Source organism: Equus quagga, chromosome 21 (assembly GCF_021613505.1).
Source record: "Equus quagga isolate Etosha38 chromosome 21, UCLA_HA_Equagga_1.0, whole genome shotgun sequence".
Lineage (NCBI taxonomy): Eukaryota > Metazoa > Chordata > Mammalia > Perissodactyla > Equidae > Equus > Equus quagga.
In genome coordinates, this window is record NC_060287.1 from 13,781,343 (window position 1) to 13,806,075 (window position 24,733).

The 24,733-nt window shown below is 39.0% G+C and overlaps 1 long non-coding RNA gene across 1 annotated transcript in view; it reads left to right on the forward strand.

Annotated features, from left to right (window-relative positions):
* Nucleotides 1–24,429, forward strand: part of LOC124231304 (uncharacterized) — a 39,663-nt gene extending 15,234 nt beyond the window's left edge. The window contains exon 3 of the long non-coding RNA XR_006886486.1: nt 24,352–24,429. This is a non-coding gene — a long non-coding RNA (uncharacterized LOC124231304). The remainder of the gene's footprint in view (nt 1–24,351) is intronic.
* The last annotated feature ends 304 nt before the right edge of the window (nt 24,430–24,733 follow it).

Below are 24,733 nucleotides of genomic sequence, written 5' to 3' on the forward strand. Positions count from 1 at the left end.
CTAGATGCTTTGGAGAAGCAGATGACTCAAATGAAGACGTAAGTCCACTAGAGCAAGGATACCTGGGGGTAGAGAATCACTTTGTGGAAACAGATCATTGAAATAGTTTAGAGCGAAGAGAAGCCAAGAATTCACTTGGGGCTATCTTTAGGCAAATGAAGTATTCTCCTTTTATGGATAATCTCCAGGTCTAAGGATATTGAATAATTTACACGAGATCATATGCCGATAAAGGATGGAGGGGACACTGGAACCTAGGTCCCCGGCGTTCAACAATGTCTTCAGAGCACCATGCTAGAAAAACCAGAGAACTCTTAAGAAGCAAGAGAGGGGGGCCAACAGAAAGAAGAGGATAGTGGAGGGGAAATTCACAAAAAGAAATATAATAGAAGGTTTATGATGGATATCCTTGGTCTGTATTAGTTTGCAGAAAACCTAAGAGGTAATTCCCACAAAATTAAAGGAAATTCAAATATTAGATAGTTGAAGAAGTCCTTCTAGTTTTAAATACCAGTAACTCCTGAGTTAGCTGACTAGATTGAATACAAGAATCCAGGCATAGTAACTAGATATGCTTATGATATCCCCCCCATGCTCAATGGTCTCCAGGTCAAAATTTTTCACCTGATGCAGACTTGGGGTGCATACCGCACTGCACATTTGCATGCCAGACTGCAATGCACCAAGCATGGATGGGAAGCCTTGCCAGAGGAGAAATTATTGACAGCATTTTTTATAAGATTTTGCCATGAAAATTGGAAACTATGTTAGGAAAAAAGATGATCAGGAACGTTAGGTATGTAGTGCATAAAGGAGAGATCACCCGTTTTTCTGTCTTCCAAGCGATAACAGCATCATAGAGGACAAAATTCAACATTGCATAAGCATTAACATGATAGACCCCATACCTCAAAGCTATCCTCTCGGTCTCACCCACTTCTCATCGTACAATAGGGATAGCAAGGAGACAGAAGAAGAAGGAAAGTCTAAGGTAGATGAGTAGATAGGTAGACGCATGCGTAGAGGAAGGATACTCAAAAGTCAAAGAATTGTGCTATGGATGCCCTTCATTCGCTAAGAATGCGATTTGCTAAGAATATCCACAGGCTAAACAAAGCACTGATTAAAATATTTAGACTAAACTATGGGTACTCTACAAAGTCATTCTCAACCTTTAAATTGGGAAAACTACGCTCACTAATCTTTTCTTTTTTGAGGAAGATTGACCCTGAACTAACATCCACTGCCAATCCTCTTCTTTTTGCTGAGGAAGATTGACCCTGAGCTAACATCTGTGCCCATCTTCCTCTATTTTATATATGGACTGCCCGCCACAGCATGGCTTGATGAGTGGTGCATAGCTCCACACCCAGGACCTGAACTGGCGAACCCCGGGCCGCCAAAGCAGAATGCACTAACTTAACCACTGTGCAACTGGGCCGGCCTTTTAAAATCTCTTAAAATCGCTCGTGTTTGGATGTTGTTACTGAATGCCTACAACATTGCACTAAGACCCCAAAATAGTAAGTGTACTTCCCGTGATGCCAAAGCCAGTAGCGTTTACATGTATTATGGCCTGCTTTTGCTCCTTACTCATAGACTGTGAAATTTTCAAGTTATTCCATAAGCTCTCAGGAAAATGTCCAATCATCATTGATGGGGATATGTTTGAAAAGCCAGATATCAAAACCAAAAGAATATTTAGGGGCAGAGTGTATTTATATAGGTAAGGAGCACCTTCATCTACTAAGAGGAGTCATTGTTTAAGAGAACCAGCCTGTAGATGGAATCAACGCAGAATAATTTCCAGTGGAGAATAAATGAAGCGTGAACATGTGAGTTACAGAAAGAAGAGAAGTGAAAATTTGACCAATTGAGGTGACCGTGCCTGTGTACTGCAAATCTGATGCTGTGCTTTCAGGACAAGAGTAGCATCATTTTGATAATATTATTAAGAATACGTCTTATGTGCTTATGACACGCCAAGGCATTGTGCTAAATCCTTTTAAGGATTATTTCTTTAATCCTTACAATGATATTAATATAGATTATTTCTGTTATTCTTCTTATATAGATGAGGAAACTGAAGCAAGATAATTAGGTAAATTGCCTACAACACATGGGAAGGGACAAAGCTAGGATTCAAAACCAGATAGGCAGTCTCTTAGCACCTATACTTTTAACCACTGTGCTATAGTTCATACCTTGAATGAATCAATACAATAATTCCACTTCCATCAAACTTAAATAGTATTCAAAGCTCTTATTAGAGGAAAACATTGTGTGAGAATCCTCATTTTGAGAAACAATGGCTTCGTACCCCTCCACCCAAATTCATGTGTTGAAGCTCTAACCCTCAGTGGGACTATATTTGGAGATGGGGTCTTTAAGGAAGTAATTAAGGATAAATGGGTTCATAAAGGTGGGGCCCTCATCCAGGAGGATTAGTGTTATAAAAAACTAATGTCTTCCCGAGAGAGATATCAGAGTGCCTTCTTTTGCTTGTTTGCTCTCTGTTCTCTCTCCCTCTGCATTTGCAGAGATGAGGCCATGTGAGGATTAGGGAGAAGGCGGCCATCTGCAAGTAAGGAGGAGAGCTCTCACCAGAAACCCAATCAGCTGGTGCCTTGATCTTGGACTTCTAGCCTCTAGAATTGCGAGAAAATAAATTTCTGTTGTTTAAACCACCCAGTCTATGGTATTTTGTTGTGGCAGCTCAAGCTGACTGAGACAGAAGCTTTAAATTGTAAATTCTTTGTTCAAGCAAAGACTTATGTGTTTATAACCTGCAAAATGAGTTTTAAAGATAGCCATTAAAATGAAAGTCTGAAATTGAAAATTTTCTAGAACTCATACCTCAACCTTCCCTTAAAAATTATGTCCTTGATTCCCAGTGTTTGTGAATCTTCCATAGCAGAAAATCTGGGCTAATCATTACTAGAAATCTCATCAGTAAGAGTTTCATATTGTTCTGTGTGCATTTAAAAATTAATTTAGCCCAATTATTTGTAAGTAATGAAAAGAATTGCACACATGGACTACTCTTATCATTTTTTTAATGTTTGAGCTAGGGCCCTCTCCTTTTTGAAAAAAAAGTACAAAGTTCTTATGAAGAATGGAGTAACACATTTAGTTAAAATAGAGATAACTTCAGGAATAATTTTTAAAGTGTAAATTTCCCTTTCCATTTGCACAGATAGATTAAGGTATGGTTACTGTATGGTCCATTAAAGTATTCGATTTCCTCTTTAAATGGGAAGATGTTGACGTTGTATATAAGTGGTCATTATGAACCTCAAAGGAGGTAATCCACGAGAAGCCTTGAAAACTGTCAAGTTCTGTTGAAATGTTACCTCCATCATTATTACTGAGTTGTTTACTCTAAGTGACCAATACCACATTTTGAATTTAAATCATGTGGTACTTTATTGAAAGGGAATAATAACCATGTAAGTTTGGAAAACAAATGCAACACTTCCAGAATGACCATGCCTTGTATTCTAACAACAATGGAGCACATTATTAAGTACAGTTTGGTGACAAAAATATTCCTAATAAATACAAGTTTTGTTAAGGGTCTAATGGAATACCATAAACCAGCCTGATAAAGGATCTGTATTATGGGTAAAGTGGATTGTAGAAATTATAATCATTTAATATGGTAGATTTCTGCAGAAAGGAGATACTTAATTTTCATTCAACCTGCGTATGGCGAGCGTTTGCCACTGTAAGGCTCTGTGCTGGCTTTTGAACCATAAAGTCAAAGTGGTTGTGTACCTGCTGTTGGGTTGCTCTATATGATGAGGTTTGGTGGTGGTAGGGAGGGGGAATTTGTAGTGGCACTTAGATAAAAGTCCCAGGTGATCGACCTGAAGCATGGGATGAAGGGAATAAATTCAGGGAATAAGATGGAGAGCTTCATCAAAGAAAATAGTGGAATATTATCCTCATATACCCCCTTCAGGGACAATATTGGATTGTCAGTCATAGGCTCACTCTTCACATATATAGTTCATGCTGCAAGCAGTGATCTTTGCCTTTTGATTCTTGATACACAAAGCACCCAGCATCAATAATGATGCCCTAGTAACCTACGAGAAAAGCCATTACGTAACTTTTTTCTTTTCTTCCTTAATGCTGAGTCTTAGGGCGATTAAATCTGACTCTTGTGAAACTATTTCAGTTTTTTTTTTTTAGAAAAGAGGAAGGAAATTCCTTTCAATAGGAAGAGAAATGAAAGAAGAACAAATTTAAAAATGACTTTTGCTTAGGTGTGTCTAACTTCTGTATTACCATCTTTATTTTGCCTCTGGAACACATGCATTGTGTTTAGGATCTGATTGTCAGGCTATTTTTTGGGTCTCTGAAATCTTTAAAGTTCTATTCACTGGTTTTGTGCATTTTTGATTTCCAATTTAAGGAGAAGAGTGCCTGAATGGGCTATTCCATCCACCATTGCCGTGGTTTTCACCCTTGTGTTTGGTTTTCAATCAAAATGCATTAATTTGCATCAATCAAATCTAAGTAGGTAAATACATTCTCCAAATTTGGATACTATTTAAAAAAGCAATAAACTCATGTAATAGGTTGATTTCAAAATTCTGAGTGCCCTAAATCTATAGTTGTAATGGAAACTATTAGTTTTGTTAAATGAAAGAGTTAATTATGTAGGGTTCTTATGCGAGGAAAGGGAAAGAAAAAAAAGAAGTTTATTTTTTCCCCATATCTGTCAGTTGGAAATATGCAGTGTTGTAGCTGAAACATGAATATTTTAAAGTAACAGCAAATGCCTGTAATTCTTCTTGGCCAGCGGTTCCAGGCATGTCCTTTACTGGCAATGAACCACAGGCGGGGAGAGTCGATCTCACAGTGCCAAGGAGTTAATTACGCTCTCTTAGACTCTCACGACTTGAGTGCCTTTATTATATGCCAACCCTCCCCCCACCTTTTTGCATAAAGTGGAACAAATTTCCTCTCACTCCTCGTCAAATTGTTTCATTTTAACCAGGTGCAATTTTTATTTTTCTCTTTGTATTCATGAGTAATGTTTGCAAAATCAAATCAAAGAATAATGATGCTCTAACTTACGCTGTCTTTGCACTTTCATATTTTTTCCTAGGGTTTACAGCGTAAACACAGCCCCAAACCCAGGGGACACTATTTCAGCAGTGCGACAGAGTAGGGTGTCAGACTCTCCAAACTATCTTTAGTTTATAGTTTATACATTAAAGAAAATAAATGCAATTGAGAATGCCTAATGGAACTGTCTGGCACATGCTACGGGAGGGTACTTAAATATAGTCTGATAAAAAATTAAAACCAATTTATCAACATGGCAAAACATTCGGTAATTTGGAACACTCTTAATGTCCATTTAAAGTGCAATAGTCAGTAATTTATTCCATTTTGGAGATTTCAAGTTATCAGCATTTAGTACAATTTATAGCTCGTTATTAATTTTGCTATTATTTACTTTAGCAAATAGGAGTCGTCTTAGTCTGCAAAAAAAAGTGCTGATTCTCATCTGGTAGAGTACCTCCGTGTAACAGATTCAGTGTGGAACACAAATTGACAGCTTGCTACCGCCAAAGTAGAGTTTTCAAGTTATTTCATGTAAGCTTTTAGATGAGTGGCTCTCATGCGTTAGTATCTTGAAGAATCAACAAGGAAGCTTATTAAAAATGCAAATTTCTGGCTTCTAGCCCCAGGGACTCTGATCAGAAGGTTTGAAATGGGGCCAAATAATCTGCACTGATTTTTAACAATCATCCCTAACTGATTCTGTTCGTAGGATACATTTTGAGAAATATTCATTGAAATAGAAGAATCTGTGCTTTTTGAACACAATATCATTTTATATATGAACTCCCGATTAATAAGTAAAGTAATCCTAAAATTAATCAAGTTGTTGATTATAGTCAACTTTGAGGATTTGCACAATCTTTTGGAAATTCAGTTTGGGAAATTATTCCATGTTGTATTAACATTACAAGTTGCGTCTCTAAAACCAAACCAAATTCATTAAATCAATAATTTATTTAAAATGCTGTGGTACACACTCAAATGAGTAAGGTGTATTTCCTTGTCTTAAATAATATAATTCACGGGGAAATACAGATAGTGAAACATATTATCAAAAAATAAATATAATAAGTAATAATATTCATATATACTGGAAAGAATAGGCTGATTTATTGAAAGCAATATTCTGTTGTGTTCCAAAGACTTCCTACGGAAGATGGGCTTAAGGGAATACATATGATGCTGAGGTCTCATTCTGGCCAGGCGTCATAGTAATGTTCATTATTATGGAATAGAACCATACCTTACTGTGAATATTTTGGCTTCAGAACTGAACACATTCTAAATAATATCATTTTAAATGATAATCTCATTTTTTTCTGTTAAGGAGCTAGAGCCGGCGTCATTATAAAAGAATGGTTTGTACAATGAAGGAGATAATCCATGTTCTTTTCATAGGTAAGAATGGAGGACCAGTGAGCCTCCTTATGACATGCATTCAACCTTGAAATATTTCCCCAAACAGAAAGTTGATTATAAAGGAATGCTGGATGTCAACCAGTAGATATCATCTTAGACTTGAAACGATGGTCTAAGTAGAAAGTACAAGACTTCTTCATGGTCCTGTATATTCCAGAGAGTGTTACAGAGAATCAGCCTTATTACAAGCAAAATTGAAATACCACACGTTTCCTCAAGGACATGACAATATAAACAGGCCATTTACAGATGAGTAAACAAATTCTAGGTTTTGGAAAGGGAAAAGCAGAAGAGGAAATGAATCCGTGCAGCATCAAGGTTTAAGGCCTCAGAGCAGACGTTCATCCCCAGCTCTCGGCAGAGGAAGACAGCTCCTGGGTGATGAGTGACAAGTTGGAGGAGAGGAAAAAGCGACAGGCGGTTTCCAAGGAATTTGCCACCCAAGGCATTCCTGGTCTCTGAAGATGATGCCGAATATGACAGGGACCTCAGCAGTTCATTTTTTTCTGATGTGCCATCTGAGTTTTAAGAACCTAGAGCGGAAGAACAAGAAAATTCAGTTAGGCTCTAGTTCTACATCCATTATCCAGGCAAAAGGCCATACAATGAAACCTACTGGCGCTGTTTATGTTTGCCAAATGAAGCATTTCAAATATTAAAATGGCATCAATACAGGTTTCTGGAGAAGCTCACTGACATTAATAGTATTGCCAGAAATGTAACACAAACTTCTGAACATTTGTCTTATTTAGGAAGTTCTATTTTTTAGTTCGTTTCCACAGAACTGGAGAAAGGAAGTGTAAATTAGATGGTAGTAGGGGAAGGAAACCAAAATTTAACGAAGGCTTATCGTGAGCTTCACATTGTGCTATGCGCTGTGCATGTCATCTCGTTGGGTAAGTGAATGATAAAAGTGAAGTGTGCTAAAGATGCAAGCGGTAGCAATGTGTGGCTTACAGACATTTCACGGTTTGACAGTAAGCATGCCGTCCCAAGTTACTTTAACAGTTCGGCTTACTAATTGCTGAAACTAAAAGTCATTATCAAAGCACCCAAACTCAAGAGCGGTCTGCAGACACCTTTCCATACACACACTTGCACGTTTTCATCTGTACATCTTTCTGAAGAACTATACAACTTTAATTATAAGCCTAGGAAAATCAAAAATTATTTTTTGGACTTTATTGATAATTGTCAAGGTGGCAAAAACACGAGGAGGGTGAGGGCAAATTATGCAACCACACACAGTGTAGGTTTTATTTGGGAAACTTACAAGCGAAAGGTTGAAGAGAGGTGGCCCCCGTCTCCATTCTTTCATCATTCTGTAGAGAAGCATGGCGGCACCCAGTAGTGCAGCTGGACTCACAGCAGTTTTCTTCCTGCTACTCTGCTTCTTACAGTGTAAGCAGAGAATGGCTCCATGAGTGGCTGTCTTAGCCTGCATTCTCCTGAAAGCACAGCCCCGAAGACATATCTTTGAGTAGCCTGTTTAGGATTGTATTCCATGGAAGCAGGAAAAAGGGACAGCAGAGAGATACATGGGAGGAGGGAAAATGACCCAAGATGAGGTAGCCACTTGCCACTACTATGGCTCCTAAGTTGCTCAATACTGTGTAACAGCCTGAGAATCTATATAACACATGTCTCAGGATCATCCACTCAAAGGAAAAAAAGGGGAATTATCGATTGCCTTCTGTCTCCCAGTGGCCAAGGACTGTCCCAGAGCACATTAATTTACTCTATGATTCCTATTACTCTGCTTCTCTTTGTGTCAGAGAAGTTCTAGAATAGGATCAAGGGACTCATATCCCAGGCCTGAGGGGAGGTACTGTGGGTTGCCTCTGTAGGAAACTAAGTAAAGCCGATGGCTAGAATAACCAGTGATATTTTACTAAGTTATATGATATATGTAAATTTACTTAAGGTGGAGGACTAAACATTTTGGACTCAGCCACCAGCAGATTAGGTGCCAGTTGTTAACAGCTCAGCCCCTGGAGACCTAGGGAACATGTGAGAAGTTGTAACATCATCTGCTGGGTGAGATGAGTCACTCAGACCACAGAAACCTGGGTTTGAAGTGCAGCCTTTCCTGCTGGGGTGAATGTGGGACCCGAACACAGCATGTCCATTGTCAGGCAAGGAAGAAAGGGCACCCAGGATTGCTTTTGGGATTCCTGGTTGACACTCCATGGTCAGGTCTGGAGATTTAGTGTGTAAATTCTTTCTAAGAATAATAATAACAAAAATGATGAGCATTTTTTTAACTTACTTTTAGGCATAGATTAGCAATAAAAAATCAATTTGGTTTACCTGATAATCCTTACATGGAACTTAATTCTCCCATTTTATGTTCACGAATTGTAAAGGAAAGTTTGATTAGAGGAAACATTCTCCATATCTTGCTTTGTAGATAGGGATACAAATGTGGGCCAAAGGTCTGTTCGAATCCTCCCAGCCTCCGTACGTTATGAAGGATATGCTGCTCTGTATCTCTGATATCACAAATGAGAGAATTATGTTGATTGTGAGCATTTTCTATTTAAGGAGTTTTGTTTTGTTTTGTCAAAAAGATTAGTTTTTCCTGATTAATAGCACCTTCAATGATTTCTAGATTCTCCCAGGACTGCAACTGTGTAACTGATTCACCAGAACACTGAGCAACTTTTTGAGGGCTTTGGTTTAATTTTGTTTTTTTAAATACACATCCTTTCCTTTCCCATTCTTGTACTTCCTCCCACTGCTTAAAGCACTTTTTGGTATTTTCTGGTGATGTAAAGTCAGTCCAATTTATCTTTGCTCAACATATCTTTCCTTAAAATGCCTTGTCTCAGGGCTGGCCCCGTGGCCGAGTGGTTAAGTCTGTGCGCTCCGCTGCAGGCGGCCCAGTGTTTCGTTGGTTCGAATCCTGGGCACGGACACGGCACTGCTCATCAAACCACGCTGAGGCAGCGTCCCACATGCTACAACTAGAAGGACCCACAACGAAGAATATACAACTATGTACTGGGGGGCTTTGGGGAGAAAAAGGAAAAAATAAAATCTTTAAAAAAAAAAATGCCTTGTCTCCCTGCTCACTTTGCTTCCCCCTTTTCAATTCTTATGGATAACCAGAATTAATTAAGCCAGTCACTCCCAAACCCCACTTCTGTTCATCAGCATATATACAGGTGATGGAATCTAAATATTTTGTTTAATAAAGAGAGGGTCATGTCCACTGAATGTCACTTATGGGAGTTAGAAAAGGGAGGCACCCATTCATTCATTTCCTCTTTCAGTAAACAACGGTCGAATCATAAGATGCCTAGAATGCTGTTCTCTGTGCTGTGGGATACTGTAAAATATAAAAGACTTGGGCCCCCAAAGTATGCAAACTAATGTTGCCAACCCCATTTTGTCAAGTAATTTTGGTGTGGGAAATAACCAGTGGGAAAACAAGTGGGGAAAGAAAAATAAGTAGTAAGACGCGGAACAGATGTTCAACACAGCAGGAGACAGCATTCAGACCTGGGATCCAACTTGTAAAAAGAAAGTGTGTAGTGGCTTGCATTTTGAAAAGAACCCCAGACAGGAAAAGATTATACTTTGTGGCAAAGACACTACAGGGAGACCTAAATGAGATCATAACTACTTTCCTCGTGGAACCACAGAGAAGAATTTGGGGTTAGGAAGCCCATTAGTGGATGACATGGCCGGGAGCAGTATTTGGCCAGGCTGGGGCACTTGTGGTGAGCTGTGTCTGTGTAGGTGGTTTATAAAGCTCTAAGTTGCCTTTTTATTTAGCATTTTTTGTGTAGAATATTATTTACACTGCAGTCTCACTGTTTTCTAATGTTTCAGAATACTGGCTATTTATTAGGTTATAGCAATTATATAAAAACATAAAATTAACAACCAGCAAGAATCATTTTTAGGATTTCTCCACTTTTAATTAAATCTAATGTCAGTGTTATAAAACCCACAAGAACAAATACAATTTATTTTGCTAGTAAAATGGCTTTTCAAATGCTTTCAAATCTCTTGGGGATTAAAGTTCAGTAAGACTTGAAGTCGTATCATTCCGTATGCTGGAAAAGGCCGAATGCCACATGGAGAGTTTGGGAGTGTTCTGAACCAGTGAAGGGAAGTAGCAGAAAAAACGCTTATCCACTCTGCAATCAGAGAAGTATGAGACTGCCATTCATAATACAGTTCTTCGCAGTCATACAGAAATACAATTCCAGGTCATTAGACGGGTTGAGTTCCAGAAGAGATTTTGTAAGAATCAAATCACATGTGAGCTGGGTCAGAAATCAGGAGGTTACTGTCTAGGTAAAGAATGTGGCAAAAATAAGGTCTAGATGAAAGCAAATTGAGAGTCAGCAGTTTAGAGTCTCAAAGGAGAAAGTCCGGAGAACAGGCCGAGAAATGCTTTCTATGTTGGACCATGGGGATACAATGATAGTTTGTCAAACTGCTTACTAGGTGAAAAAAAAATAAAAAGAAAATTCTCTGGCCAAGCTCTTGAAAACTATCAGGGGTGTTACCAGACCAAGTGACGTTATGGGGTAGCCTATTACTCTGAGTTTTTTCTTGACCCTCTGCATTGAAATTAGCACCTTCCTTCTCTGTATTGTATTTTATTTATAGTGGTTCTCTCTCTCTGCAGACTTTTTGGGTATTCAATTGTTGACTTGCTGGTCATTTGTTTCTTCCTCTTTGAATGTGACCTTTGTGCTGGCCACCGTCTATCTCCAGCCCTTGGACAATGCCTGATGCATTCTAATACTCAATAACTGTTGAATGAATGAGCACAAAGTGAAATGAAAAGTTTACAACAATCTTGCCATATCATCAATGTTGCATAGTGTGCACAAATGAATGGTAATGTATGATGCTACTATTGATTAAAGTTTGGACACTTTCGGCAGAGAGCTTGGGAGCAGAATTACCGTGATAATAGCACTTATTGTTTGTGGGTGTGTACAGTGAGTTTCAATTCATCTTATTTATGTAGGAAGAACCCAATATTAAATATAATTTTGGCATAGACTTTAAAAAATAACAGCCTTAATGTTGATGCATTAGTATTTTTGACTCTTTTCTCCCAAAAGAGAATCCAATTAAATTAAGGTTAGGGTTAAGGAAAGGTTATCCCACAGTGTTTGACTGAAGAGCGTTTGAACTCCATGTCCAGTTTTTCAGAAACAGTAGCTTGAATTCTACTTTTGTTCCCCGGGGCAGTGACCACGAAATTGATACAGTATATTCTTAAATATACAAAAACTTAGATATTTCTATATTACTCATTTAAAATATGTGTTCAACTTTAAGGGATTATTTAGATCTTAAAAGTATTTTGCACCCAATCTCATCTGTTCCATCAATTGGTTACTCTGCTTCAAGCGACTCACTCTCCCTTTCTCCTTTTAGCTCCTTAAATTAGAAGTGATGTCTTATATCTAATCTGTTATAGACAAGATATAAATTGCATGAGGGGAAGGACATTTCTGCTTCATTCCCTGCCTAGCCTTCAGTGACATGGTGACTGCATAACAACAACAAAGACAAATTTCAGATAAATGAAGGAGAAGCTAGTGAGCTGTTTCAAGCAGTACTTTCTGGAACATCCATATTTTGGTGGGGTTCAGAGTCTGGTTCTTGACTGCATGTTGAGAAATCAGTTTTTATTAGTTTGTTTTAGTGGGATCATAAGCTTTTAAAAATTTTAATTCTAATTTTGATTATATATTTTCAAAAGGAAACTGTTGATAAAAGGCTTATAGCAGTGTCCCTTTCTCCCCTCCACCCCACTACTAGCCCCTTCACACAGTGAGCTTCCTTTGGAGACAGGAAATGTTGTCTCTCTTAGCTCTTCTGGTACTTAACTCTCTATTTCTAAATACTACATAGTATTGCTTTATTTTGCTTATTAACTTTAAACATTATCCCACTCTATCACAGTTTGGTGATAAATGCATTGTCAGTGTTAGCATTATCGTGACTAATGTAAATACTATTCATTGCTGAGCCAAGCAGCATGCTGTATTTATATTGCACTCTTTTTTTTTAAATTTTATTTCAGTAACATTGGATTATAACATTATATAGTTTTCAGATGTACACCGTAGTATATTTCAAATTCTGTGCAGATTATATCATGTTCACCACCCAAAAACTAATTATAGTCCCTCCCCTCACATGTGAGCCTAATCACCCCTTTTGCCCTCCCCCTCCCCCTTCCCCTATGGTAACCACCAATCCAATCTCCGTGGTTATGTGTTTTGTTTGTAGTTGCTTTTATCTTCTACTTATGAGTGAGATCATACAGTGTTTGACTTTCTCCCTCTGACTTATTTCACTCAGCATAATGCCCTCAAGGTCTATCCATGTTGTCACAAATGGCCAGATTTAGATTTAATCATTTCTTATGGCTGAGTAGTAGTCCATTGTATATATATACCACATCTTCTTTATCCATTTGTCCCTTCATGGGCACTAGGTTGCTTGCAAGTCTTGGCTATTGTGAATAATGCTGCAATGAACATGGGGGTGCAAGTATCTTTATGCATTTGTGTTTTCAAGTTCTTTGGATAAATACCCAGCAGTGGAATAGCTGGGTCATATGGTAGATTTATTCTTAATTTTCTGAGGATACATCATACTGCTTTCCATAGTGGCTGCACCAGTTTGCACTCCTACCAGCAGTGTACGAGGGTTCCCTTCTCTCCACATCCTCTCCAACACTTGTTGTTTCCTGTCTTGTTAATTATAGCCATTCTGACTGGAGTGAGGTGTTATCTCATTGTAGTTTTGATTTGCATTTCCCTCATAGCTAATGATGTTGAGCGTCTTTTCATATGCCTGTTGGCCATCCATATATCTTCTTTTGAGAAATGTCTGTTCAGATCTTTTGCCCATTTTTTAATTGGGTTGTTGGCTTTTTTGTTGTTGAGCTGTATGCATTCTTTATGTATTTTGGATATTAACCCTTTATCTGATATATGTTTTGCAAATATCTTCTCCCAATTGTTAGGTTGTCTTTTTGTTTTGTTGATGGTTTCCTTTGTTGTGCAGAAGCTTTTTAGTTTGATGTAGTCCCATATGTTCATTTTTTCTTTTGTTTCCCTTGCCTGGTCAGACATGGGACTTGAAAATATGCTGCTCAGACCCACATCAAAGAGCGTACTGCCTATATTGCATTCTTATAGAATTTTTTTCCCTGGAATTAATAACTGCAACTTTTTTTTCTGTTTCCTTAGTTTACCTTGAAATTATGGCTAAGTCATCATACATCTTCTAATACCTATGTAAAATATTGCCTTATTCAAATTCCCGTAAGCTCAAATATATCTGTTGATCTATCAATTTCTTCTTCATCTTTATTTTCCCTAAAGCATCCTTCCTGGGGTCTTATGCCCAATCTGGAATGGCTCTTCTCTGTGTGAAGGCTTCTGCCCAGCTGTCCTCTTCGACACTCTGCAATCTCCTAGGAGTTCCTTTTGCCTCTCTCCGTTTGGGATCTCTCTGCTTTGGATTTGTTTCCTAATCCTAAATCGCCCTCCTTCTTTGTTGATCCACTATTATGGACACAATATACCATTAACTTCTGCAGAAACAGAGCACAAAAGGTGATTTTCTTTGTGACATAACATTTCTTAAAATGTCCTTATTTCATAAGGACCTTATATACATAAGCTTATATATGGTTGATAGTGTGTTTGGGTGTAGACTTTTAGAATGGATATTATATACATTAAGAATTTGAAATGCATTGTGCTACTGTCCTCTAGGTTTCTATGTTGCTATTAGAATACAAAAGCAATTTTTATTCCTGATCTTTTGTGTGTAGGCCTTTTTTCTCTCTGGAGGGTCCCCTTTTTATTGTTGCTTTCTTGTATTTTTTTCATTTATTGCTTTAGGCACTTGGTGGTATATATTTTCAATTTGAAGACTTACATTGTTCAGAGGTAGGGAATTTTTTGGTCTTCTCTATGGAACTGCTGTGAGTCAGATGTTAGGCCTCTTTGCTTAGTTTTTTTTCTTTCATCTTTTCTCTCCTATTGGTTATCTCTTTGTATTTATTTATTTATTTTTTAGGAAGATTAGCCCTGAGCTAACATCTGCTGCCAATCCTCTTTTTGCTGAGGAAGACTGGCCCCGAAATAACATCCATGCCCATCTTCCTCTACTTTGTATGTGGGATGCCTACTACAGCATGGCATGCCAAGCTGTGCCATGTCTGCACCCAGGATCCAAACTGGCAAAGCCCAGGCCGCTGAAGCAGAAGGTGCGAACTTGCTGCACCGCTGGGCCAGTCCCATCTCTTTGTATTTTTGATCTTCCAACTCTTTCGTTGAATTTTTGTTGAGGTGATTATCTTTTTATGTGCTCTAATTCTATTTCTTCTTCTATGAATGTTCCTTTTTCTGCATTTTGGTTTTGTTCTGTGGGTTCAATATCTCTCTTATCTCTCCAAGGATATTAATCACAACTCCCCCCCAAATTTGTTTTGGTTCTTTTCTCATTTTAATTTTAGAAGCTTTCAGTTCTTCGGTTTTGTTTCTAATTAAGATCAAGGCCCTAAAAAGTGAATAGGAAGTTCTGTGGGTGTGGGCTGCATTTCTGCACTGCTGAACCTGCTGTGTTTACCATGACTGACCAGCCAGCTTCTGTGTTTTGAAACCCCCAAATGTCTCTATTCCTAATGGGGTTTTCTGTGAGGCAGCATATTCTGTCTTACACCTGCTGAGGAGGAATTAACATGGCTACCAGCTTTCTGGAATTTGGTGGAAAAAGGAAAGCATGGGATCCATAGTTTAGCAAGCCAGCTTTAGCTTAATTTCATGTTTTTGCCAATATAGTACCTTGCTGTCTTCTGTGCCTTGTGCCTGAGGTGTGTGAGAGGTGGGGTAGTCATCTGAAGGGACTCAGAGTGGGCAGGGACCAGGGATGAGGGCCTAATTGCTCCCTATGTGGTTTTTAAATACTCTCCATGATATCTTCAAATCATTCCTTGTAATCCCAATACCTGAGCCTTTCCAGGGTTGTTAGGAGCCAAACGTGTTAGTAAATCCATGTGCAAGATTTCCTTCCCCTCACTCTTCTAAGTTATTCCTCCATTTACTTCAGTCTTCAAACACTGGGGCTCAGGGTTACAGAAGTCTAGTTACTTTCTAAAGAGATATTTTTATATCTGTTTGTTTTCATTTTGTCTTCCTGGATTTTAGGGGGTTGGATTTTGAGAGGAGAGAGCATGGAAATGTCGATTGCACCAACTCAAAATCGCAAATCCCATGATCAGATATGGAGAAAGAGATTCTCATTGTTACCAAACTTGTCAAAATTTATTTTTAAAAAGAACAATTTATTAATTAGTACTTATCAAAATTATCACAAAGTAAATTAGAATATTTCTAAGGGCTGCTGAAAGCCATCTTGTCCTACTAGGAAAGTCAACTTAAGAAACCAAATAAAGATGTAAGCATTTCTGGTGGGTATTGAATCAGAGCAGAGAAAGTTAAGGGATCCTTCTGGGTAACGTTATGACATTATCCTAGGTGCCTGCCAAGATCAACAGAACACTTATATGGGGCAGCCAGGGAACTCTTACCACTGGACAGTTCTGCTAATACAGAGACAAATTTCTATTTTTCTTTCTCGGTTCTTCCTGCAGACTACCGATATCTACCGCTACAACAATACATTTTACAATTATTTTGTGAGAAAGGAACAAACATTTATTGAGTGTCCACTCTGCACCATATACAGTACTGTGGCTTATGCATTTTTATTATTATTATTTCCTTATGATAAAAAGCTTATGTATTTTTAGCGAGATTTTAGGGAAGTATCTGGTTTCTAGATGAAATTTAAGAGATTACTATCATTTACTTGAATCATTTCCTGGGAAATGTTTCACATGTGGCTAACTACATTCATTTTATAATGAATTTTGTAGTTTTTAATTGAGTTGTTGATTTTTTCTGTTTGTTCATAACTCTGTGCATAAGTCCTTTGTTTACCGATAACGTACATTGACTACATACTCAACATTGTACAAAATCTCCCTTACTTGTTTTTCCACAGAAAACAAGGAGCATGAAATCTTTGTGTTTGAAGAGGTCTTAAAAAAGCAGGTCAGAGTCCCAAACTGAACACAAACCCTCACTCAAGTTTGGAGAAAAGCCAAAAAATAAAAAAAGGAGGAAAAGGAAAATTTTAAATTGTAATGTAAAAACACCCACATACAACAACAACAAAAATGTACTGTTCTAATCACTGCACATTCTTATGCTTCCTGGTCAGAACCGAAGCAACACTGAAATGTTTTTCTGCGGCTGGATGCTGCTCTGCATTTTGCACCTGCTCCTGAGGTGAGCCAGACTGGCAGGGAGAGGAGGTAGGAATGATTCCAAAGTGTTAATCCTTAGCCAATCACTAGAGTCACAAACCCTCAGGGTGAGCTTGAACCACACATGCATGGGAGATGCTCATCCTGCGTTAAAAAAAGATTTTGTGAAAATAGCGGCTGGTTCTGAGCCCAGCAAGCATGGAGAGGAAGAATAAGTTATCCATTTCAAGAAACTTCATAAATATAGGACTTGCTTAACACAGACTGCTGACCTTGAATTCCCTTCTTATGAGTATGTTTGTATTCTGGAAGCAGCCCCAGAAGCCTAGAGAACTATTCACAAAGTGGCTATTAATAAATGGTGGTCTAAAAGTTACAGTAGTCCGAAGTCCGTAGACAGGTGTTTCACTTCAATATTGTAAGAAGATGCAGTAGAGGTCAGGTGTTTCCCATCCACAGCTTTGCCTGAACAGTGTTCGGGTGTGTGGTGCGTGTCTATGTGAGTGTACATCTTCATGTATACACATGCACAACCCACGCACACATACTTCGGAAGTCCTCCCTTGTGTGTCCATTCTGTAGTAGATAATGTTTATTTAAGAGCATGGTACAACTTAAATCAATATAGCAATGACTTTGTTTCTAAAATCATTTCAATGTTTTTAGAAATGTGAATGACTATACCTGGTAAAGTAATGTTGGATCAATATATTTTCACTTCTTCTTCTACTGTTTTTTTTGGTGAGGAAGATTGGTTCTGAGCTAACATCTGTGCCAATCTTCCTCTATTTCGTATGTGGGACACTGCCACGGCATGGCTTGATGAGCAATGTGTAGGTCCATGCCCAGGATCCAAACCCGTAAACCCTGGGCCTCTGACGTGCAGTGCATTAACTTAACCTCTATGCCACCAGGCTGGCCGCTATTTTCATTTTTTTGAGTATGACCTTAATAAAATTAAGACTGGGTGGTCTCACAGGAAAAAACATTCAGGTCTCTCGTTTAGACTGGGTTCATCTCAAAACGTAGGAAAAATAATATGAACTCAACCTGTTTCCTAAAGAGAGTTGGTCAACAACATCTTTACACACAGAGACTGGTTTTTCAATATTTAAAGAGCAGTTACCTGGATCTCTTATGTCCCATAATCAAATAGAAATAGAAGACCAAATACTGTGACATAAGGCAAACATTAGCAGTAAGAATAAATCGATGTTTTCTTTTTCATCTCAGTTCCATGTCTGGATTTATAACATTGCCTTCCCTCCATTTTGTTTTTCGATTTCTTCTATCTCCATCCTTTTTCTCCCTTCTCCTGGAACTCAGCTCCTCATAGTCATTTTATGGAATAAATTGTAACATGAAGAGCATCTTCAAGAAATTATATCCTATGGCCTTTCTTAAGGTAATTCAAACTTGCACTTGGCCAAAAAAGAACTGTATGCTAAATTTATGTATGTTCCTGGAGACAGAGAGAAACTATTTTTTCTCTGTCCCCTTCATGAGACGTTTAAACAAGTGGGTAACAGGTGCAGCATGCCTGGAACACACTGTGCTCCAAATATGCTCGTAAGAAGATGTCCACTCTGGGGAAAGCATTTCGCTTCTAAGTCCTAGTGAGCACCACCTGTGCTCGGTCAGTCACTGGCAGCATGCACCCTTGGTGATGAAAAGGGATTTTATTGGGCTGTGGATAGAATCATTTCTCCAGATATTTAGGGAGGGAGCCAATACATTACTTTACATCTACCAAGTTGGATAATAACTGTACATCCTTTGGGATAAGATATTTCACCTGCATTTTGAGTGGAAGGAATAAGGCAAGATTGAGCAATGTACTAAACCAATGGATTAGTCTCACTTGGAAAAAAAGTGCTGCTCTTACTAATGTGAAATATAAGATTTGGTTGTGCCAAGATGGTGATACTCATGTAGAAAAAAAAAATTTGAGACAGAAAGCAGGAAATGGTGGTTGGTAGCCTTGAGGGGCAGTCCTCTGTTTTTTGTGTTAACTTCAGAATTCGCAGATCCATCTCATGGTCTTGGCCTAATAAAGATGATTTACCCCACACTATAGAGCCCCAGAGACAATATTTGTAAGCCATAAATTAGTAATACATATGTACTTATGATGAATAAATTATTCTGCAATATGATAAGCGTGATCTTGCTTTGAAAAGAAAAATAGAATCTAGGTTCTGAGGCAGGATTAACTCTATCGGGCCCTGAGGATATGTATTTTTTCTTAAGTCATTTTCGTTGCCTAGCGTTTTAAGCATCCTAATGGTTAGAAATGGTGTGCTTGTCCATAGAGAGCATCCTTCTAACTCCCCCAGGCAGAGCTGGACTATGATTGAAGCCAGTGCTGAATGAATTTCCTAAGTATGGCAAGGTGCTCTTCTCCTGCTCCATAGCCCCATCCACCTCCACCCTGATGTATATGCGAGTTACTCTCCAGCTCCTGAAGCATAATGCCGCTGTATGTCAATTTAAAGATCAAGTTATTTTGCGAGAATGATAGCTATACTGAGCACCATCTGTGATTTAGTTCTCCAGGTCAAGTTCTCTATGTCTACATGCTAACTCTTAATTATTCTGGATGACCACAGCATAGATTTGGAGTTGGGAATTATTGCAGAAAACTAGATGGTATGGAGGAGTTTGTCCTAGTGAAAAAGAGGTTGTTGAGATCTAAAAACAGAACTCTAGGCCTGACCCCAATACCATTTCTGTTTATATTTTAAAATACGTACTTCCAGTTGTCCAGAGGAAATTTCCACTTGAATGTTTCATCACGTATAACATTAAATTTGTCTTCCTCTCTACTTAGACTTGATCCTCGCTTATCTATGCCGTTTTGTCAGGGATATCATTATTCTTCTAGTTTTCAGGGCAAGAAGCCAGGAATTTGGGTGTCATCTTTGCTGCTTCTCACCATCATTCTCCTGGTCTCGCCTTCCATTAAGCCTTCCATTCTTGTCTTTTTTGAAGATTACCTAGGATTCACCCTTCTTCCCTATTTGCGTGTAGTTAGCTTATTAGCCCTCTGGGCTTTCAAAGCTCACCAGCTGTCCATCTCCAATCCCCAGCACACATTCTCTGCCTTCGTTGGGGCTTTCTTCACTGTCACGACACCTTGTGAAGGCTTATCCTGCCTCTGGAACTTTCTTTATACTCTTCTTGCCTGAAACGTCCTTCTGGTTCTGCAGACCTGACAATTTCCTTTTAATATCAATTCTTTTCTAACTCAACCTGACATCATAATTTAATCACCTAAATGCACTTAAATGCACTTTCACGAGCACCCTAAATTTCCTTCCTATTTTGTCTTTCTTTAGGCATTGCCTACTCCCAGCCGTCACCATGGCAATACACAACCAAAGATGAATCTACCCATTCTTTTTATTTATAAAAACAAATAAACACTTTTTTTTTTTTGCTACTGTTTGTTGTTGGTGCTAAACATTAACATTCTACAACAGGGCTGAACAGTACACCACACCTTTATTCTAAACCACTGGGCCCTCAATACCACTGGGGAATTCTTTCTCTTGTGTCCGATTGTGGCTCTTTTACATTACCAGCTGTTGTCCTGTTCAGATTTTTTACATCTTTCTTCTTAGTTCTCGCTTCACTTCTAGCAGTTGACTTTACCTGATTCTTCAAACAAAAGAGCTCACTTTTCTCCTTGGCACCCTGGCCTCCGACCATAGACTCCATCCTTATCCATCTTCCCTCCTGTCTCAGAGCAAAGTGTCTCTTTGTCTTCTCTCTAAGACGTCTTTCCCCCCTCCTTCCCCCGCAGGATCTTGATCATTTAACGCCTCTTTCTGTAGCTAGTCTATATTTATTGTTTGTTCCCTGAATTCTTCTCTAGACTGTGTTGATATGTCCAAGTCTCCCTCACTCTCAAAAATGTTTTATCTTATCCCTACATCCTCTTCAAGCTACTTCCCAATTCCTTTTTCAATTTGTGGTTAATCTTCTTGGGGGTGGGGAAAAGGACACTTACTGGCTCTACTTTTTCAGATTTCACACAGGCCTTAAATTATCACAATCTAGCTTCCTCTCTTATCACACTACTGAGATTGTTCTCCTTAAGCCACAAATGACATTCTCTTTGCCAAATCCTATTTTCTTCTCAATTTACTTGATTTTTCTATAGAATTTGATGCTCAATATTATTTCTCCCATGGATTCTAGGGCACTGATCTCTCCTGGTTTCTACCTAAGTACTGTCTTTCCTCCTTCCCTTCGGCCCACCCATTGTATTACAGGGTTTGTTTCCTCAGTATGTAAGGGATACTTGCCTTGATATCCATTTGTTTTCTTTATAGAATCCCTAAATTATTCCATATTTATCCAGAGTTTTACCTTATATTCCAAACTGAATTTCCATATGCAGATAAATTCCCACTCTGTTTGTCCAGGCCTTTCCCATTTTATTTCCTTCAGTCCATTATGATCTTTATCTTTTTTTTCTTTTAAAGATTTTATTTTTTTCCTTTTTCTCCCCAAAGCCCCCCAGTACATAGTTGTATATTCTTCGTTGTGGGTCCTTCTAGTTGTGGCATGTGGGATGCCACCTCAGCATGGCTTGATGAGCAGTGCCATGTCTGCGCCCAGGATTCGAACCAATGAAACACTGGGCCGCCTGCAGCGGAGCGCGCGAACTTAACCACTCCGCCACGGGGCCAGCCCCATGATCTTTATCTTTTTTAAGAAAATGTATCTTTTCAGGTCATTACCCCTTGTAAATATCCCTGGTGTCTAGAGGATAAAGGTCAAACTCGTTAGTGGGATGTGAAGCCCATCAGCATCTGGGCCCTCATCTTCTATTCACAGTTGTATATGTGGTTCTCCAGACATATTGGAATTCTTACCATAAACTTTCCTTCTGCTATATTTGTGTACTATTAGCCTCTCCCCCCAACCTTAGCTCTGAAAAAAAGATTTCATGACCATGGATAAGATTGTATAATCCAGATCTTGAAAAATACTAATATCTGACTAGTTAGAGATTATCTAGTTGGCGCCTTGGGACAAGGCCACGCCCGGAGAGAATCAACTTTTTTTTCCCCTGAAAAAAATCAAAGTGATCATTGTCAAACATTCTGGAAACTTCTTCAATATGGGGTAAGCAATAAGGTATGTCCTTGAACTGAGGGTTGGAGAAATGTCTTACTTTCTCAGGCTCAGGGACTTTCAGGCATGGGATTGATCTGGTGTCCTGGGTGGGGTTTCCACAATACAGATTCTGATGTGAGAGGATTCAGGTGAAAGTGCTTTATTGAGGGGAAATTTGAAAGGGCACAAGAAAAGCAAGACATATGAGGGGAAAAGCCAACCAAGGCTATGATTTCAGGTGAAGTCCCAGCCTGGGCTTCATCCTGTGGGTAACTCGAAACCACACCTCAGATGTTGCCCCGCCTTGCCTCAAAGGGACTGGAATTTTGTCTGCTTGCAACAGCAGTTAGTCCCTGGCTTACCTGCTGGGCAAAGCGGGTAGGAAGGAGGATTTGTAAACTCCAGATGCTTCCAGCTCTGCTTCAGTAGCAGAAGAACAGTCCTCTGAGCAAGCTGCAGGTGCAAGAGGTTAGAAGTAGAATTGAGAGCTGGGGATGCACGCATGGAGCTGGCAACAGAGGCATGAAGAACATCAGTGATCTCCACTACACCTGGTTATAGAGAAGCAGATCAGGAGCTAATCATCACAGCTCTTGCCCTTCCTGCTGCCAGCAGCAGTAGGAGCAAGAACATCAGCAGGACAGAGAAGTGACAGCTTTTGGAACAACCATCTTCTGGGGAGCAGTGGAGTCCCCTGGCCACATGTGGCCATGCCTAGTCCCACAGCAAGGGAGGAGATGAACCATGACCCGGACCCCCGGGCCCCAAATAGAGGAAGCACTAGTGGTCACTGGAAGCCCAGTGTGCCGATCAGAACAGAGACTTCCTGAGGGTCACTCACAGCAGAGCAAAAGCAGAGGGACAAAATGAGCAGGACCGAGAGGGATGCCCAGGCATAGGAATTTCAAAATGTATGCAGGACAGTATCCTGGGAAAGTCAGAAATAACTGAGAGGTGGCAGAGACACTGAGAGAGAGAAGTCAGAAGAATCTCTGAAGCCAGTTAAAGTTTAGGCTACGTTCCTTTAAGGTACTGGTGAGTGACCAGGATCATCAGGTTCTAAACACCAAGAGCTACTTGGAGTTGGTCCACCAATGAGCCAAGAGATGGAGCAACAAGGGCTTGTCTTCTACTCGGGCTCCGAGACCCAGGAACAAGGTCCCAAATGGCATGAACTCTGTCCTAAGTTTCCCTAGACTCAGTTTCGCCCTGCTCTGTGCTTAAAGAGCACTCAGCTACTTTTATTACAGAATTTGCAGTACTGCACTGTGGTGGTCTGTTCCAGTGTCTCTCTGACCCAAAACTCTTTCTGGAAAGGAACTGTTATATTCACCTCTGCTCCTCAGTATTTAGCGTAATATGTGGCAAGTATTATGATCTTTAGAAATGTTCATTGAGGGAACAAAGTACCTTGAACCACGGTTTTTATCCTTTTGGAGGGCAAAAACATCTCTAAGAGACTGATGTAAGCTGTGAAACTTCTTCCCAGGACAATGCAAACACACAGTCTTGTATACACTAACCTAGAAGAATGTCTCAAACAGCAAGAAAAATAAATCAACTTTGTCACCAGGATAAAGCAAGTCCTTCAAACCAAGACTGATAGAAGAGAGCCTTCAAAATTTTTGAAATCCTGGTATGTTCTCTTACAGTAAGCTAATGAGAAACTTGAAATCAATCCAAGCGTGAAGAATCTAGGAGCTTGCTCCCAAATTACATGCACCAACTGCTTTGGAGGAAGTTCATAGGAATCGCAATTAGTGTGAAGTGAAGCACTGATGGGAACCAAGCAAGAAAACAGAGGAGAAGGAAATGAAGAGACCTTTTAATGAACAAAGAAAACTGGCAGAGCAGGCAACTCTAGCCCTTGAAAACGAGCAGTGGGAAGAGGCGCTATTTTTCCCTCCATTTCGTGTAGCACTCTAGGCTGCCTCATTTGACTGCTGGATGAGTCACGTCTAAGGTATTTCAGCCAGATGCAGGCAAAACCTCCTTCTTCATAGATTCTTTTTCAAGTGCCCCTGGGAGCCTCACTTTGCCATTTCATTCCTGTAATCTTAAAATGTTTTTACTTTCTGGATCTTGGCTACAGAACCAATGATATTGACATCGACATCATTTATTTAAGTAAAGGAAACAACTTCCAGTGTTCAAGTTCAATGTGTTAATATTGCCACTTTAGAGATTTCAGAGTCATGTGGTCCTCTGCTGTGTTTTCACCTTTGATGAAAGAGTAACGAAATATTTTGCATATATTAAGTTCTAGGGAGTAATTATTGACTAGCTGATTGTTGATTAAGAATAGGTTTAATGAAAGAGCTATCAGTTTATATACTTTATATCTAGTTGTGAGATATTTTAAATCTTATTCTCTCTTTTACTTTTCTGAACAGATCACCCTGCAATTTCACCCTGCAATTTAAGATGGGCCCTCAGCTAAACACAGGAGGTGAAATTAGGCAGCATCCAGATAGAATCAAATTTTGGTAAACAATTATTTAAAGGTAAATTGAAAATATAATCTACCAAATTATTATGGTTATTAAATCACAATGTTAAACAAAAATTTATTTTATTAAACAAAATTTGGGGTTATTATTTTATTAAACAAAAATTGTGGTTAACCACAATTCTCCTGGCTATAAAAACTCATTCCTTCTGTTGCACCATGGCCATAAAATTTCTTAATGTGTGGAAAGAGCTGGAAGTAAAAACATCCAGGTGTGAAATAATATATGTTTGAAAGTTTCTTTAAACTTATTCACAGAGATGAAT